The 16,678-nt window shown below is 38.8% G+C and overlaps 1 protein-coding gene across 2 annotated transcripts in view; it reads right to left on the bottom strand.

Moving 5' to 3' along the window:
- The window catches only part of MAGI2 (membrane associated guanylate kinase, WW and PDZ domain containing 2), a gene marked incomplete at its 3' end in the record, with an annotated part of 1,305,599 nt that overhangs the window by 261,898 nt on the left and 1,027,023 nt on the right, over window positions 1–16,678 (bottom strand). The window lies entirely within an intron of this gene.

The following is a 16,678-nucleotide window of genomic DNA, read 5'->3' as shown; positions in this document are numbered from 1 at the left end:
AAAAAAAAAAAAAAAAGCATACTTTACAGTTTAAATTCTGATAGATATGGGCAGATGCCAGAGGATAAACATGTTTTGGCCAACTGGCTGTGGACCCTCTAAATGGCTTAATAGACTGCAAGTAACTCTGACAATTTCCAAAATAGCTTTTATGAGCCAGGGCAACATAAACTCACTGAAACCACTATTTCAGTACATGAAACTACACAGAGATGTTTAGTGAAACTTGCACTCCAATAAGTACCGAAACCTTATAAATTAGAAACTGTTAGCCACAGGGCAGGCAGACTCGATGAGGCATCCAAAGAAATCTAGGTCTATTCTTAGAACTCCTTTGTATTCCTAGATTTTTGGTCAACAAGTTACAAAACTTTAGTGAATTATTTTACCTCTCTGAGTCTCCATTTCAATAAGTGAAGAGCACATTTTTTTTTTTTTTTTTTTGCGGTACGCGGGCTCTCACTGCTGTGGCCTCTCCCGTTGCGCAGCACAGGCTCCGGACGCGCAGGCTCAGCGGCCACGGCTCACCGGCCCAGCCGCTCCGCGGCATGTGGGATCCTCCCGGACCGGGGCACAAACCCGTGTCCCCTGCATCGGCAGGCGGACTCAACCACTGCGCCACCAGGGAAGCCCAAGAGCACAATTTTTGAATTCATACTATCTGCCAGTCATTTTGCTGGCACTGGGGATAATGCAAAAAGATGATGCTTATTTTATTCATGTTATGTGCCCAGCTATGTGCCAGGCTTTGTGAAGAACATTTCATATAAATTATCTGATTTCATCCTCACAGAAACCCTATGGAGAGGATACTGTCACTGTTACTGGAAATAATACTGTTATGTGCTTGTCTGGGAGATGGGGAAACCGAAGCATGGAGAGTGGAGTACCTTGCCCATGGCCACCACAGCCTGTACTTCTAACCGTTATGTTTAAGTGACTTCCTGTCTTCTAAGCCGAACACTGCCTCCTAAACTTTAATGTGCTTACAAATCACTTGGGGAGCTTGTTAAAATGCAGTGTCTTTTTTTGTTCTTTTCTTTTGTACAGGGACAAGAATGTTTATAACAGCTATATTCATAATATACAGATTGAGGCATAGTCATGTGATGGAATATTATTCAGAAATATGAAATGATAAATTACTGATATGTACAACAATATAGATACATTTATATATTTAGATTCCATTGACGGGAAGTTCCAGACCAGGAGAATCTAATCTATGGTGATTGAAGAGCACGATTTGCCTATGTGGGATGCAGATTGCCTGTACCAGGACACAAGAACACTGTGAGGAGGAAAATATTTAATAGCTTGACTTTGGTGGCTTCATATGGGTATATTTCTTTAGACAGATCAAATTGTACATTCTAGTTATGTGCATTTCACTTTATATAAATTTTATCTCAATTTAAAAGTAAGTGGGGAACATGGTGCATTTTTTAAAGACAAAAATATCTCCTTTTAAAATTTCAATTGTATGATTACTATCAGCCAAAAATATATCAAGCCTTAAATAAGCTTTTTTCTTTTATGCCACACTGCCAAATCAAAAGTATGTTGTTTTTGTTGTTAAGATATGCTCCATCTCCAGAGTAGCCACACTTCAGTAAAATGTTGACCTTAAATTTCAAGTACTTTAAAAAAATACTGGAAATTCTAAGCAACCAAAACACAAAGGTTACTATGTGGGAGAATATGTTAATTAGCTTGACTCTAGTAATCCATTCATATATATATAGTTATATATATGACTTGAATTGTTTATATATATATTACAGAACATCATATTGTACACCTTAAATATATACAGTACTATTTAAAATAATTTTTATAAGACTTAAGATAAAATGCAGTTTCTGATCAGGACATCTGATCAGTGAAGTCCAAGATTCTGCATTTCTGACAAACTCTCAGGTTCATGGGTCATAGTCTGAGTAGCAAGGTTCCAGTTCTGCAGTCCACTCCCTAGCTTGCAGATTAGAAACACTTGGACAGTTGTTAAAAATTTCTAAGTCCAGGTCACAACTCATGACAATTATATCAGAATTTCTGGGGCTGGAACTCAAGCATGGATCCATTTTTTTAAAAGACCCCTAAGTAATTCCAATACACTGTTGCTCTCAAAATCAATTTAGTAGTCAACATGAATGTTAAAAATAATGGAGTATAGTGCACTGCATTAGTAAACTAAGTACTCTGAAACTTTTTATATCAGTTTTCGTGTGTGTGTATATATGTACATCTGCATATGTGTGTGACTGTGTACTGAGCTCTTGGTGTAACATGTATTCCTTATTGTGGTCAAGGTAAAAAAAAAAAAAGAAAGCCACTCTGTATACTAAAAGGAATACAATTTCTTTTTTTCCTCTCCCTCTTTCTTCCTCCCTCTCTATCCACATATTTTAAAAGGATTTAAGGGAGATTTGAAATATCCATGCTTCATTAAGATATTATCCTTGTCCACAAGAAGTTTAACATCTACTAGGGAGCCAGATATTTTACAATACAAAAGGGTAGGTGTTACATAGAATATATGATGAGATATCTTGGGAGTACATAAGGAAGGTCACAAATTACTATCTAAAGAATTCAGGGAAGGTGTCATAGTAGAATTGACATGTTGCTTGTGTCATTAATAGGAATCTGGCAAAGAGAAAGAATCTGGCAGAGGGAAAGGAATTCCGAGGCGAGGCATTCTTTCTACCTGGTGCAAAGTCAAGGCATGGTCTGGGTTTCACTTGCAGGATTAGTGTAAATCTGGAGATGATGACTATTATGAAAATCTGTGTTGAGGTGAAGCATCCTGGGAGTTCTAGGGGAAGCATTTATAGGAAAGCTATATGCTGGAATGACCAAGAGGAAGGTGAGAAGCCAGAGCTCAGAGATGGAGAAGAAGAACCAAGAATTGGTTCTAAAGGAGCAAGCAGATGAGGAGGGAACTAGAATAAGAACCATGGGGTCAGGAAGAAATGCAATCAGGAATTGGTGATGAAGAGAAGTATGAAATTGTTGACATAACTGGTTTAGAATAAGTAGCAGGGAGACTTCCCTGGCGGTGCAGTGGTTAAGAATCCACCTGCCAATGCAGGGGACATGGGTTCGAGCCCTGGTCTGTGAAGATCCCACATGCCACAGAGCCGCTAAGCCCCTGCGCCACAACTACTGAAGCCCAGGCACCTACAGTCCGTGCTCCGCAACAAGAGAAGCCACCACCATGAAGAGAAGCCCCTGCTCGCTGCAACTAGAGAAAGCCCACATACAGCAAGGAAGACCCAACACAGCCAAAAATAAATAAATTTTATAAAAATGAAAGAAATAAAAATTTTATAAAAATGAAAGGAGCAGGCACAATTCATGAACATCAGAGCTCATGTGAGTTTTATACCCAAGTAGACAGGTTTCATGAAAGGCAAGCTGAGAGAGTTCAATGTAGGTGGAATGAAATTACTGCCATATAAGGCTGCAATGGTACATTGGGACTTTAGAGTGGAAGATACTGTATTCCAAGCTAAGGAATTGTTTTGTCTGTTTTATAAATCCTGAGAGATTTATATGAGGGAAGTGGCATGATCAGCTTTTTTTTAAAGATAAGTCTGCAGGTAAAGTTAGGGTTTGACTGCAGGTTAGAATGGCTAGTGCATTGATTAAGGTAATAGACAATGAGGTCCTGAACCAAGCTAAGAAAGGAGCAGTTTTCTGAAGAGCAATTGTCAAAGCTTATTGAATATGGAGTTAAGACAGAAGGAGAAGTTTTGGGAACCAATGTTTAGGTTCTAGTTTGAGAAATGGGGTCCGCAATCATGCTATTAGGCTAGACTGAGAATTCAGGAAGCAGAGAAGTTGTGGAGAGGGGCAGGATGAATGTACGGTGTTTGCAAGGTGGAGTGTCTAGTCAGCACCTAGTAGAAATATTGGGTCTAATGGAGGAGAAGCATATCAAGTAGACCAAGAAAGGATGAAGGGGCTGGAACAGACAATCTCTAAGACTTGAGGTCAAGACTACCATATTTTACAGGCAGCATGCATGACAGGGTGTGGTTAAAACAGCAATGAGAAGTTTTAGCTTTCAAAAATTTGTATTTCTAAGTCATAAATGGAACCTGCATAAATGACTAGTAACAAATTAAAGTAATTCTCAAAAGTAACCTGAATGAACTTTCACCAATATATTTCCTAAGCCTATAAGGCAGGATTGTAATGACTACAGCTATATAGTTTCTTCCTGTTAATCATACAGGCTAGAATAGTAATTTTGGTTTCACAGCAATCATTTAAAAGTGTTAATTTTATTTTTTACAGAGAATGTTTTGTGTGTGTGTGTGCATGCGTGACTGTTATGTTTTGTTATATAACACAGAAGCTAATCTATCTTAAGTAGAGTGACTACTAATTGACAATTTTGATAGATTCAGCATCAAAAAAGCATCAGTAATCTACAGTATTTTCACAGTTTGCAGATTTGAGGTGAGTTGTATAAAACATGTTGCTATCAGGATGTCCTCTAGACTTAACAAAGGTATCCAACTTATCATTTAGAAAGAGAAGAAACTACTATAAATACTATCTTCCTTTCCTTAAAATAAATGCGCAAAATAAATCCAAGTGGCTCAATTTTCAGTGGGGGTTTATTGTCCTAAATGAATGAAGCCACTAAATAAAAAGAAGAGGAAACAGTGCCAGGACTGTAAATCCAGCAATGCTTTGTTCATTTCATGAGATGGATAATTTCAGTGGGAATCCTTCTACCGTGAGACAGGCAAATTCAGTACATAAATTTAACATTACAATGTAATAACAGGCTACACGAAAAATAATGTTTAAATAATAAAATCATGCCTTGCTCCAAATTTAATCCATTATTCATATTTTCCCATTAAACATCAATATAAACAGAATAATGTTAATTCAAAATTAATTATGTACTGTTTAAGTTCTTTGTGATAATACACACATCTCTGTTTTTAATGCTTTCTCTTTTGCCAGGTTCCATGTTTTAATTCTCTGGCAATATTTGTCATTTTCTCTATGTTTTATTAGTGTGTTGTAAATATTTCAATTATGCATCACTCTTACCACACTGTACTTTAACACTTGTGTTTCCCTCACTAGACTGTGAACTTCCAGGGGCGAAGATTCTGTGCCATTATTGCTTAATTAACCAATAGAACAAGCATAGTACCTTGGAGATAGAATTTTATTTTTAATATATTCTAAGAAGGGGGGTGATCAAAATAGTCATCAAGGAAAAAATAGGAACATTGTTAGGTGTTCTTATCCTAGTTTCATAATTTAGCATGATTTGTATTTTGATTTCCATATGAGGGCCATAATCTTTTCAATGCCTAGGAACTCCAAAGTTGTTAATTCTGTCCTGTGTTTCTTATTCATTTTCATATCAGAGTCTAATACTATAAGGAACCAATAGTGTTTGTTGGATGAATAAACTTCACATTTGGAAATACTTTTTGCCTAAGGCATAAGATCTTAGGACAAGTTCAGGAACACTTAGCAAATACAGTCTTTCTCTTTTTAACTTAGTGTGCACTGAAATCTTGCCACAATGCTATCAATCAGCTAACCAACCAAGCAGGCAGCCCACCAACCAACCAACCAACCAACCAACCAACCAACTAACCAACCAACCAATATGTATTTATTGAGCCTCTATTATGTGCTCATACCATGCTAAGCATTAGAAGGAGTATAAGGCATGGTTCCCCTGATTAAGGAACTTACACTCTTTGGTTATACGGTAATCAAACTTAAAAGGTTGAATTGAATTTAATAAAGTTCTTTTGGTACTTTAATTACTGAGACCAATGAATGGATATTTTGTTCCAGGTACTGCATTATAGTAAACAAGGCTCTGGGATAATATTTCTGCATGGGATATATGTATTTTCAACTATTCTAGCTATTTCAACTATTCTAACTATTCATTAGAAAAGAATACACTAGGGGTTCCCTGGTGGTGCAGTGGTTGAGAGTCCGCCTGCCGATGCAGGGGACACGGGTTCGTGACCAGGACCGGACCGGGAGGATCCCACATGCCGCGGAGCAGCTGGGCCCGTGAGCCACGGCCGCTGAGCCTGCGCGTCTGGAGCCTGTGCTCCGCAACGGGAGAGGCCACAACAGTGAGAGACCCGTGTACCTCAAAAAAAAAAAAAAAAAAAAAAAAGAAAAGGATACACTATTATTTTTAAAGAAGGCAGTCACCCATTTTATCTGTTGAATATCTTTTGTCAAAGATAAAATAATAACCCTCATGTTACTTTGCCTTTCTACCTATACCTCTCTATTCCCTCTCTATGACTTTTAGTTTTTGTACAATACTTTACTATTTACCTAAGTACAGTTGATCATGCTATTTAATAATGCCACAATTGCTCAGGGATGGTATCCATGCTGCTGGTTAGAGAAAGTATCAGAAAGATCATGTTGATAAATCTGACTTTGTTATTTCTTTTCCCAGCTGCTTCCACTTTTGATCTGTAAGTCCTTGTGTACTTTGACTATAATCATAAAATTGACTAGACTATGTGAATACATCCCTATATGTACCTCTATTTGTCTCTTAGGCCAACGTAGGGAAGAAAACTAAAAATTTGGTGTCAATATTCACCCGTTGAAGGCAAGGTAGCCTCTATCCAAGTTAAGAGAATCTCACATGACCACTGAAGGTGTGAGGTCTTATTCAACTTCTTTATCATCATGTCACATGGTTGATCACTATCTCCCTCAAGAAATTCCTTCACTTGGTTTCCAGGACACCACATTCTCCTGATTTTCAGTCTAACTGATTGTTCCTTCTAGCGTCCTCGTCTGTATCCTTTTTCTGGAACTGTTTCTCTTCTCTGTTATACTTATTTCATAGATGATCTCATCCAATCTCATGTATGTCAACATCACCCATATGTCAATTACTTTCCCCCAAATTTATATCTCCAGGCACAATCTCTCCTAAAAACTTCAGGCTCAATTATTTACTCAATACCAGAAGGTCCCATAAGTCATCTCAAACTTAATATGTATAAAACTGCTTATCCCTGAGTCTTCAATTCTCAGTAATTGAAACCACCATCCAGGATAAAAACTTCAGAGCCATCTTTGATCTCTCCTCCTTTCTCACTCTCAAGGTCCAAACATCTATGCAGTCATGGCTACCTCCAAAATATGTACTTAACCTACCCTCTTCTCACCACCACCACTGCTACTACGCTAGTCCCAAGAATCATGATCTCTTTTCTGGACTACTCTAGTAGTATCCTAACTGATCTCTCTGCTTCTCCCTTTTCCGCTGACAGTCTCTTCTCAACACAGTAGCCAGATCAGTGTTTAAAAAATATAAATCTTATTACTTTATTCTTCTGCTAAATGGTTATTCATCATGTTTAGAACAAAATCCAGGAGCTTTACTGTGGCCCACAAGGTCCTCCATGTCCAGCCTCTGCTCTCTCCCCAACCCCATAACCCTAATTTATGTCCCCTAGCTACACTGGCCTCCTTGCTGTTCCTCATCAGACCAAGCACAGTGCATCCTGAGGCCCTTAGAAGTTTCTGTTCCTTCTGCCTTGTATGCCTTGCCTCATTTCATTGAGGTCTCTGTTGAAATGTCCTGACCTCAGCCCTTCCTTGAGTGTTCTATTCCCTAATTCTGCTTTATGTGTCTTCACAGCACTTCTGACTGATATGCTATTAAGGATGGACTTATTTCCTTATATTCTCTCTTTCTCACTAAAATAGTCCATGAAGCAGGGACTTAATTTACTGGGGTATGCTTTATGCCTAGGATAGTGTTTTACATACAAATAGTTTTTCAGTCAATAAATTGAGATAAGCAGAATAGCATTTATCAAAGCAGGAAGCATGTCAATCTTTTTGTCTGTCTCTTTCTTCTCCCAAATTGAGTGACTTCTGGTGGTTTTGGAAATACTTGCTTAGACATCAGAGGGAAGTTGGTATTTGCAAATGAACACATGATATTTGTAGAATGAAGACCTACCTCCCCAAATGGGCCAATGTAGGAGTTGCTGCTGAGCAGCCACAAACAGCCCAGTCAGCTTGGGAAGGGCTCACGTGGCACAGCACAGAGAGGTAGATTTAGGTAAGGAGCCCTATTCCACCAGTGTCATGGAGGAGAGGAAGTAAGCTCTAGCAGTTATAAGCACGGAAGGCTAGGCAGCTTGGGCTAGTTCCTTAATCTCTCTCTACCTTAGTTTTCTCATCCATTAAAGGAGGCTTGTGACAGATCTCCTATGCAGAAGAATTACAAATAACATATGTGGCTGTGTAAGGTGGCGGAGCATAACTCTCCATTTGGTAAGTGTGCAGTGCACAAAATGAGTTCTTTCGAAAGACTGCAGGATGGAAAGAAGGGGAAATAATACTTTTATGGTGGAGAAATCTGACAAACAAGACATTAGTCGGGTGATAAAGATTCACATCCACAAGTGATGTCACACTGATAGTGTATGCTTTTGATATGATATGATAAGAATGGTGTTTTACTTCTGTGGTCTTTCTCAAAAAAATCCATAACCCCAGTATAACCATGAGAAAAAGCTCAGACGAATCCCAACTGAGGCACATTCTACACAATACCTGACCAGTATTCCTCAAAACTGTCAAGATCCTTGAAAATAAGGAAAGTCTAAAAGCTACCACAGCCAAGAGGAGCCTAAGGAGGCATGGCATGATGACTAAAGGTAATGTGGCATCCTGGATACCCACCCAGGGCATTCCTTTCCTGGGACAGGAGAAAACAAAACAAAACAAACCATGAGGTAAAAACTAAGGAAATGTGAATAAAGTATAGACTTTAGTTAATAATACTGTATCACTATTGGCTTCTAAAATGTACCAAATGTGCCATACTAACAATAAGATGTTAACAGCAAGGAAAATTCAGTGTGGGGCATATGGGAACTATTGCCACAATTTTTCTGTAAATCTAAAACTGTCTCACAATAATAATAATAATAAAAAGCTTATTAACAAAAAAGAGAAGGCTCATTGTGATGATTAAAGTAAAATAATGTATGGTAAGTTCTAAACCCTTAATACATATCATAACTTTTAATTAGTTGCTCACTTAATGAAGTAGTTATACTTAAATTTATCACAGAAGCACCCATTATGAAACAATGTTGTTCATAATAGCAAAAAATGTTGCTATTCAGTAGGAACGGTACGGCTAAGTAAGATAAGAAATATCACATAATCATGAAAACTGTGGCTGTAAACATTGTAGGATAACATGGAAAATGCTCATGATACAAGGCTTAGTTTTAAGTGGATACAAAATTACATACACAATATGATGATGACAATTACAAAATAACTGGAAAGAACCACATGAAAATGCTAACAGGGAATATGAAAGGTGGGTGTATTATAGGTGATTCCTCTAATTCTGTTTTCTTATTTTTCTATAATGTGGGTGTAGTATTTTAAACAGCAAAAATAAATGTAATACAATTCAAAGGTACATAAAAACAATAGTATTTATTAATCAAAAAGGGTAGCAACTTTGCATTTTAGTATATTCATCACAAAGTGACAAATTTTTCTTTTACATCAGGGATCTTTATCAGAGTGGTCTGTGGACTTGGATGAGAAAAAAAATTCATCTTTATTTTCAGTTATTTCTAACAGAAATATAGCATTTCCTTCAATAACATGTTTGCAACAAACAACAGTAGCATAGCAGACGCTATGACTCTGTTACCCATAGAAATCACAGATAATTTCATATTTTATTTTATGCATTTAGAAATATTATTCCAAGAAGGATCTACAGGCTTCACTATACGTACTGCCAAAGACAATCAAGGATAAAAAGTTTAGGGACTTCTGATTGAAAAAAAGGTTGAAAGTAACACCATAAATAATGTGAAATTTCAGGTTGTACCTATCTACGAATTTTTATATGCCTAACAAGAGAACTTAGGAGACGTCCTTTACAGTCTGTGGTGGCACAGGTAATTAATATCAAGCTTATTCATAGGTAGAAAATCAATACTCTACTGATCAAAACCATCAAAAATGGGGGAGGGGAAGTTGATATGAATAAGCTATTTTCTATACTTCCCACATTTAAACCATAGTGGATACCGAGCTGTGATTTAGCATCAAGAGAAGAATTAATTCCCCAGGGAACATGGCAAAGATATTTTACATGGAAATGTCACAAACCTGGGAGTAACTGCCTTACAAACCTTTTATCTGTTCTGCTATGCATTTACAGGTTTTCTTCACTAAAAGCATATTATCTAAAGCCACTAGGAAAAGAATAACAAAATTAACTTCCTGCTTTTTGAATGGGTTTTGGTAAAACATCATGCAAATGTTAGTGGTTTTTAGTCTAAATCACACTAATTCTCTTGGTGATCTGATCTACTTCCATGGTTTTAAATACCACCTATACACTGATCAATTCAACTTTATATTTCTAGCTGTGACCTTTCTCTTGAGATTCAGACTAAAAATCCCACTGTCTACTCAATATCTCCACTTGGAAATCTAAAAGGCATTTCAAGTGTATGAGCTTCAAGACTAACTCTGCATTTCTTTTTTTTTTTTTTTTTTTTTGCGGTACGCGGGCCTCTCACTGTTGTGGCCTCTCCCGTTGTGGAGCACAGGCTCCGGATGCGCAGGCTCAGCGGCCATGGCTCACGGGCCCAGCCGCTCCGTGGCATGTGGGATCTTCCTGGACCGGGGCACGAACCCGTGTCCCCCGCATCGGCAGGCGGACTCTCAACCACTGCGCCACCAGGGAAGCCCTAACTCTGCATTTCTAACACTCCTCCCTTTGTCCAACTTGCTCCTTTCATAGTCTGCCCCATCTCAGTTGATGACAACTCCATCTATACAGTCTAACTCCTTGAATTCCTCCTTGATATCTTTTTACCACATCCATCTATTCCATTAGCAAATCCTGTTAACTCTACCTTCAAAAGCCATCTGGAATCTACATCTCCACTGCTCTCACACCAGTCTAAACTACTTGGTGCTGCCTTCCTACCTGTCTATCTCTTTCTGCTTTGCTATAGTCTATTCTCCACACTGTAGTCTGGTGATGTTTTATAGAAGTAAGTCAAATTGTGTCACCACTCTGCTAAAAACAAAACAAAACCCTCTGTAGCTTCCCTCTTCACTCAGAATAAAATCCAGATCCTTAGCAGGACTTATGCTACCTTTTTGACATATTCTATCACTCTCCTCTTTAGCTTCTTCTGCTCCAGCCAGGATGCTCCTGCCTTTGCCCCCGCTGTTCCTTCTGCTTGGGAAATGCTTTTCTTACATAGTTATGTGACTTGCTCCTTCCTTTTATTCAGGTTTTTATTCAGATGCCACTTCCTTAGAGAGGTCTTCCCCAGCCGCCCCATAAAACAGCAGCACATCATTCACTTAACCACCTTAACCCTAATTTATTTTTCATTATATTTTTTCATACTGAAAATATCTTTTGAATGTCCTAGGTGCTGAGAGTATAACACTAAACAAAATAGGCAAAAATCCCTTTCTTTCAGGGAGCTTACTTTCCAGTGTGGAGAAAGTCAATAAACAAATTAGATAGCAAGCCAGATGAAAATAGGTTGTATGGTGAAAATCAAAGCAGGGAAGTGAGATAGGATGTGTTGGGGCACAGTGGTGGTTACTGCTTAATAAGAAAGTCTTCGCTGAGAGAGGGCTATTTGAACAGAGGTCTGAAGGAGGTGAGGGAAGAGAGCCTTGTGAACGTGTTGAAAATGAGTGTTCTGGATATAGAGAATGGCAAATGCAAAGCCCTGAAGCAAGATCTTGCTTGATGAGTTCCAGGAGAACATCAGTAAGAGGAACAAGGTAGCTTGAAAAGGGCAGCACTTCTCACTACTTCCATTATATTATAGATCTATTTTTTTTTCTATTGCTTATCTCTCTCCTTCAGAATGTTGGCTCCATTAGTGCATGATCCAACGTTTTGTTTTTAACTGCTTTATCTCTAGAGTCCAAGACTGAACCTTGTTCATAGTACAGATTCAGTATATATTTATTGAATGAATTGTCATGCACTATAGACAAAACTGGCTATTCACAATCCTTTAACATGCTCCATGCTTTTTAGCTTTTCTTGTCTTGTTTATGTCCTCCATCTAGAATGCACCTCTGCCTCTTAAAAGACTATCCTTTAAGACACAACTCCAATGATACTGCTTTAATGAAACCCTGCCTAGTCGGCCATCAGCTAAATGCCATTTTCCCCTTTTCTGATGATTCTTTGTATTGTCATCACTGTTGAACAGAAAGCTCCATGGGACAGTAAGCATGACTTTGAGTCTCCAGTGTAGAGCACCGTGTGTAGCCTGGTAGCTAATCATATGTGCCAGGTGCTCAGTAAACAGTGAGATAAATGAGTATCTGTTGAAGGAAGTGAGTTACTTCATGATTTACCTTATCCAGTCAAAACTGCTATTATGTTCTATGGTAGTTTACAAAGTAACTCAAGATCCCTAGATGTTGGTCAGCATCACAGAATTTGAAACTCCTTTTCTGAATAGCAGAGTAAGTATAAGTGCCAACCTCCTTTACAGGGAGGAATCATGGCAAAGGGAATCCTTCTAAATGGTGTCCCCTTTGCGTTCTCCATGGCACTGTATACATGGGAGAGTGACTGGATCCTTTTCTTTGCCATTCAGTCCATGGTTTCCTCCCCCACCCCCTCTATTTTTAAGCATTCCAGATTGGTAATGCTGTTATTTCAAAACTAAGAGAATCGTGAGCTTTAGGCTAAAACACTGCTTTAAATTAGCAATACATTGCTGATTGTTTACAAATAAATGTAATATAAAGAAAGAACCAATATTTGTTGGTATCAAAAAACAATATGGCTTAACTTTTGCTTACCACCCATCACCTTAAATGACCTGGCTTTTCAGAGGACTGACAATTCAGGCAGAAGAATCACATTTTGGACAAACTAAATCAGAAAGTGTGAAAATACCTATTGCAAATGGACTGATGTGGTAACAAAGAGAAGACCATGTATATCTGTTGAACAAAGAGGAAGTGGAAACAAAAAAATTCACAATTTGTATGGGAACACAAATGACCCCGAATAGCCAAAGCAATCTTGAGAAAGAAAAATGGAGCCAGAGGAATCAGGCTCCCTGACTTCAGACTATACTACAAAGCTACAGTAATCAAGACAGTATGGTACTGGCACAAAAACAGAAATATAGATCAATGGAACAGGATAGAAAGCCCAGAGATAACCCCACGCACATATGGCCACCTTATCTTTGATAAAGGAGGCAAGAATATACAATGGAGAAAAGATAGCCTCTTCAATCAGTGGTGCTGGGAAAACTGGACAGCTACAGGTAAAAGAATGAAATTAGAACACTCCCTAACACCATACACAAAAATAAACTCAAAATGGATTAAAGACCTAAATGTAAGGCCAGACACTATCAAACTCTTAGAGGAAAACATAGGCAGAACACTCCATGACATAAATCACAGCAAGATCCTTTTTGACCCACCTCCTAGAGAAAGGGATATAAAAACAAAAATAAACAAATTGGACCTAATGAAACCTAAAAGCTTTTGCATACCAAAGGAAACCATAAACAAGATGAAAAGACAACCCTCAGAATGGGAGGAAATATTTGCAAATGAAGCAACTAACAAAGGATTAATCTCCAAAATATACAAGCAGCTCATGCAGCTCAATATCAAAAAAACAAACAACTCAATCCAAAAATGGGCAGAAGACCTAAATAGACATTTCTCCAATGAAGATATACAGCTTGCCAACAAATACATGAAAGGATGCTCAACATCACTAATCATTAGAGAAATGCAAATCAGACTACATTACAAATATAAAAATCAAAACTACAACGATGTACCACCTTACACCGGTCAGAATGGCCATCATCAAAAAATCTACAAACAATAAATGCTGGAGAGGGTGTGGAGAAAAGGGAACCCTCTTGCACTGTTGGTGGGAATGTAAGTTGATACAGCCACTATGGAGAACAGTATGGAGGTTCCTTAAAAAACTAAAACTAGAACTACCATAGGACCCAGCAATCCCACTACTGGGCATATACCCTGAGAAAGCCATAATTCAAAAAGAGCCATGTACCCCCATGTTCATTGCAGCTCTATTTACAATAGCCAGGACATGGAAGCAACCTAAGTGTCCATCGACAGATGAATGGATAAAGAAGATGTGGCACACATATACAATGGAATATTACTCAGCCATAAAAAGAAACGAAATTGAGTTATCTGTAGTGAGGTGGATGGACCTAGAGACTGTCATACAGAGTGAAGTCAGTCAGAAAGAGAAAAACAAATAACGTATGCTAACACATATATGTGGAATCTAAAAAAAAAAAAGGTTCTGAAGAACCTAGGGGCAGGACAGGAATAAAGATGCAGATGTAGAGAATGGACTTGAGGACATGGGGAGGGGGAAGATAAGCTGGGACAAAGTGAGAGAGTGCCATGGACATATATACACTACCAAATGTAAAATAGATAGCTAGTGGGAAGCAGCCGCAGAACACAGGGAGATCACCTCTAGGGAGATCACCTAGAGGGGTGGGATAGGGAGGGTGGGAGGGAGATGCAAGAGGGAGGAGATATGGGCATGTACATATATGTATAGCTGATTCACTTTGTTATACATCAGAAACTAACACACTATTGTAAAGCAATTATACTGCAATAAAGTTGTTAAAAAAAAAAAAGAGGAAGTGGATGTCCTAATGTAGTTCCACTTCACTGCTACCAAAGACTTGAAAGGCTTCTCCTTAGTTAATTGAAAGGCCAATTAGCAGGCCTTTCTAAGGGCAAGCAAGCCCAAGTCAGATTTTCTTTCATTTCCTCATCCAAACCCTTCTCTCCCTCTAATCATTAGTAATGTTAATGATGAACTCAAGCAAAGTATTTCTCATGGTAGAATATGGGTTGCATTGTCTACTTTTCCTACAGGGCGGCATTTAAAATAACAGCACTTTGATAAGCTCATTGTTTCTCCAATTTAAATCCATTTTAACTTGGCTACTGCTTCACTAGTTGACACTGGTTTCTTGTCCACATTCCAAGTGTGGGCATAAAATAAAGTGCTGTCTACAGTGTTCTTGCCTTTGAAACTGTCATCAAGTCATTTAAATAAAAGACATACTGCCAAATATTAATGAAGCTTATTAGAAAAATGCTATGATGCAGAAGATCCCTAGGATATAAAATTATGGTTTTATGCACTAATTTCAGTACCAAATGACTGTATTCTTTTTTTTTTTTTTTTTACTGAAATGCTCAATGATGCTCTAAATATTGGAAGTTCTGAGAAAGTGGAACGAGTGAGCTATCCACTTGCCACTTAGTCACATGTTCACAGTGGCCTTTTCTATTGGTTATTAAGGGCAGTTCTACCTTGAATCAACAATTCAGTTCAGGCTCCTGAAAGTCATTGGTGTGGTTTGTTGGTTTGTTTGTTTTCAAACTCACATTTTTATTTAATAGACTCTGAACTATCACACTATAGCTTTGAGTGAAATAGTACAGGAATCATAATGGTTTAAGTTTTACAAAATTACATTTCGGCAGCAGCTTCATGGGAGTTGTTTCATAAAATTAAAGACTGGGGCTTGAATAAATAAGAAAAACCCACCTGGAAAACAAACAATGAACCAGACCACAGTTGTCCGTCGTGACTATCCGAGAATTGTGCTTTCTTAGTTTCGAAGAGCTAGCTACTCTATTAATGTCCAGGCTTGCAAAATTCTGCCTTATAAACATGGTTGGGAGGGGAGGCTATTAGTATGCCTAAAAAGTGCCCCCAGGAACAGGAACCTCAAACCAGGCCTTGTTGAAACTGTGAGCCTGAACCGGCTTTGAGGGGATCTCTCATTTCTGGGGAGCTATGAGACAAGTAATCATCATAACGGGAACTATGGTGGCAGAAGAATCATATCATTTGATTCTCATCACCATAGGGCCTGGGGCAAAAGCTCAAAGTCCTGTCTCTGGAGGAGGCCCAAGGACCGCTGCTGTTAGTTGCCCTGTAATTTTCAGGGTCAGCACCACACAGTGGCTGAGGACACAGCTCTCATCAGCCACAATGTGGGTTTGGCGAACTAACTCGAGCCAGGTCCCGAAGTTACCTGTACTGCCATTCCAGAGTGGAGACCAAGGTTTACTGGGTGGGGTGGAGACTGGGGGCAGAAACCACACTGCTCCGGAGCAGCAGAGATGGCTGCTCAGTGGGGTTTGTACACAGTTGGTAACAGGGAATTTTCTATTGAAGTGGATGACAAGTGGGAATCCCTTTGACTTTGGTGATTATAGGCATCAGTCACCAAGTTTTAACCTGGGAAAGGCATTCATGGGTTAGTTGGTGCTCCTGGGCAACGTTCAAGCCTGAACTCAACTCCTGGCTAGTGCCCAGGTACCTGTTCTGCAGAAAAGTCTGGATTCCTCAAATCCAATCCAAAGTCACTGCTTGAAGTGGGCTCCCTGTGTCAGACGCTAAGTCAGATGGTTTCCATCAACACACATAATCGTCAGTGTGCTCTCTCCAGGTCCTGAGGAGGGCGTGGTCGTGCTGTGACGTGGGGGATGTGAAAGTGAAAGCCCAGGTGAGTGCATAGTTAGTCTTCCTGGACCTGGCCCTTGA

This window comes from Mesoplodon mirus (genome assembly GCF_964341445.2).
Source record: "Mesoplodon mirus genome assembly, chromosome: 9".
Lineage (NCBI taxonomy): Eukaryota > Metazoa > Chordata > Mammalia > Artiodactyla > Ziphiidae > Mesoplodon > Mesoplodon mirus.
The sequence above is the reverse complement of the archived record's forward strand: the minus strand, read 5'-3'. Positions and strand labels throughout refer to the sequence as shown.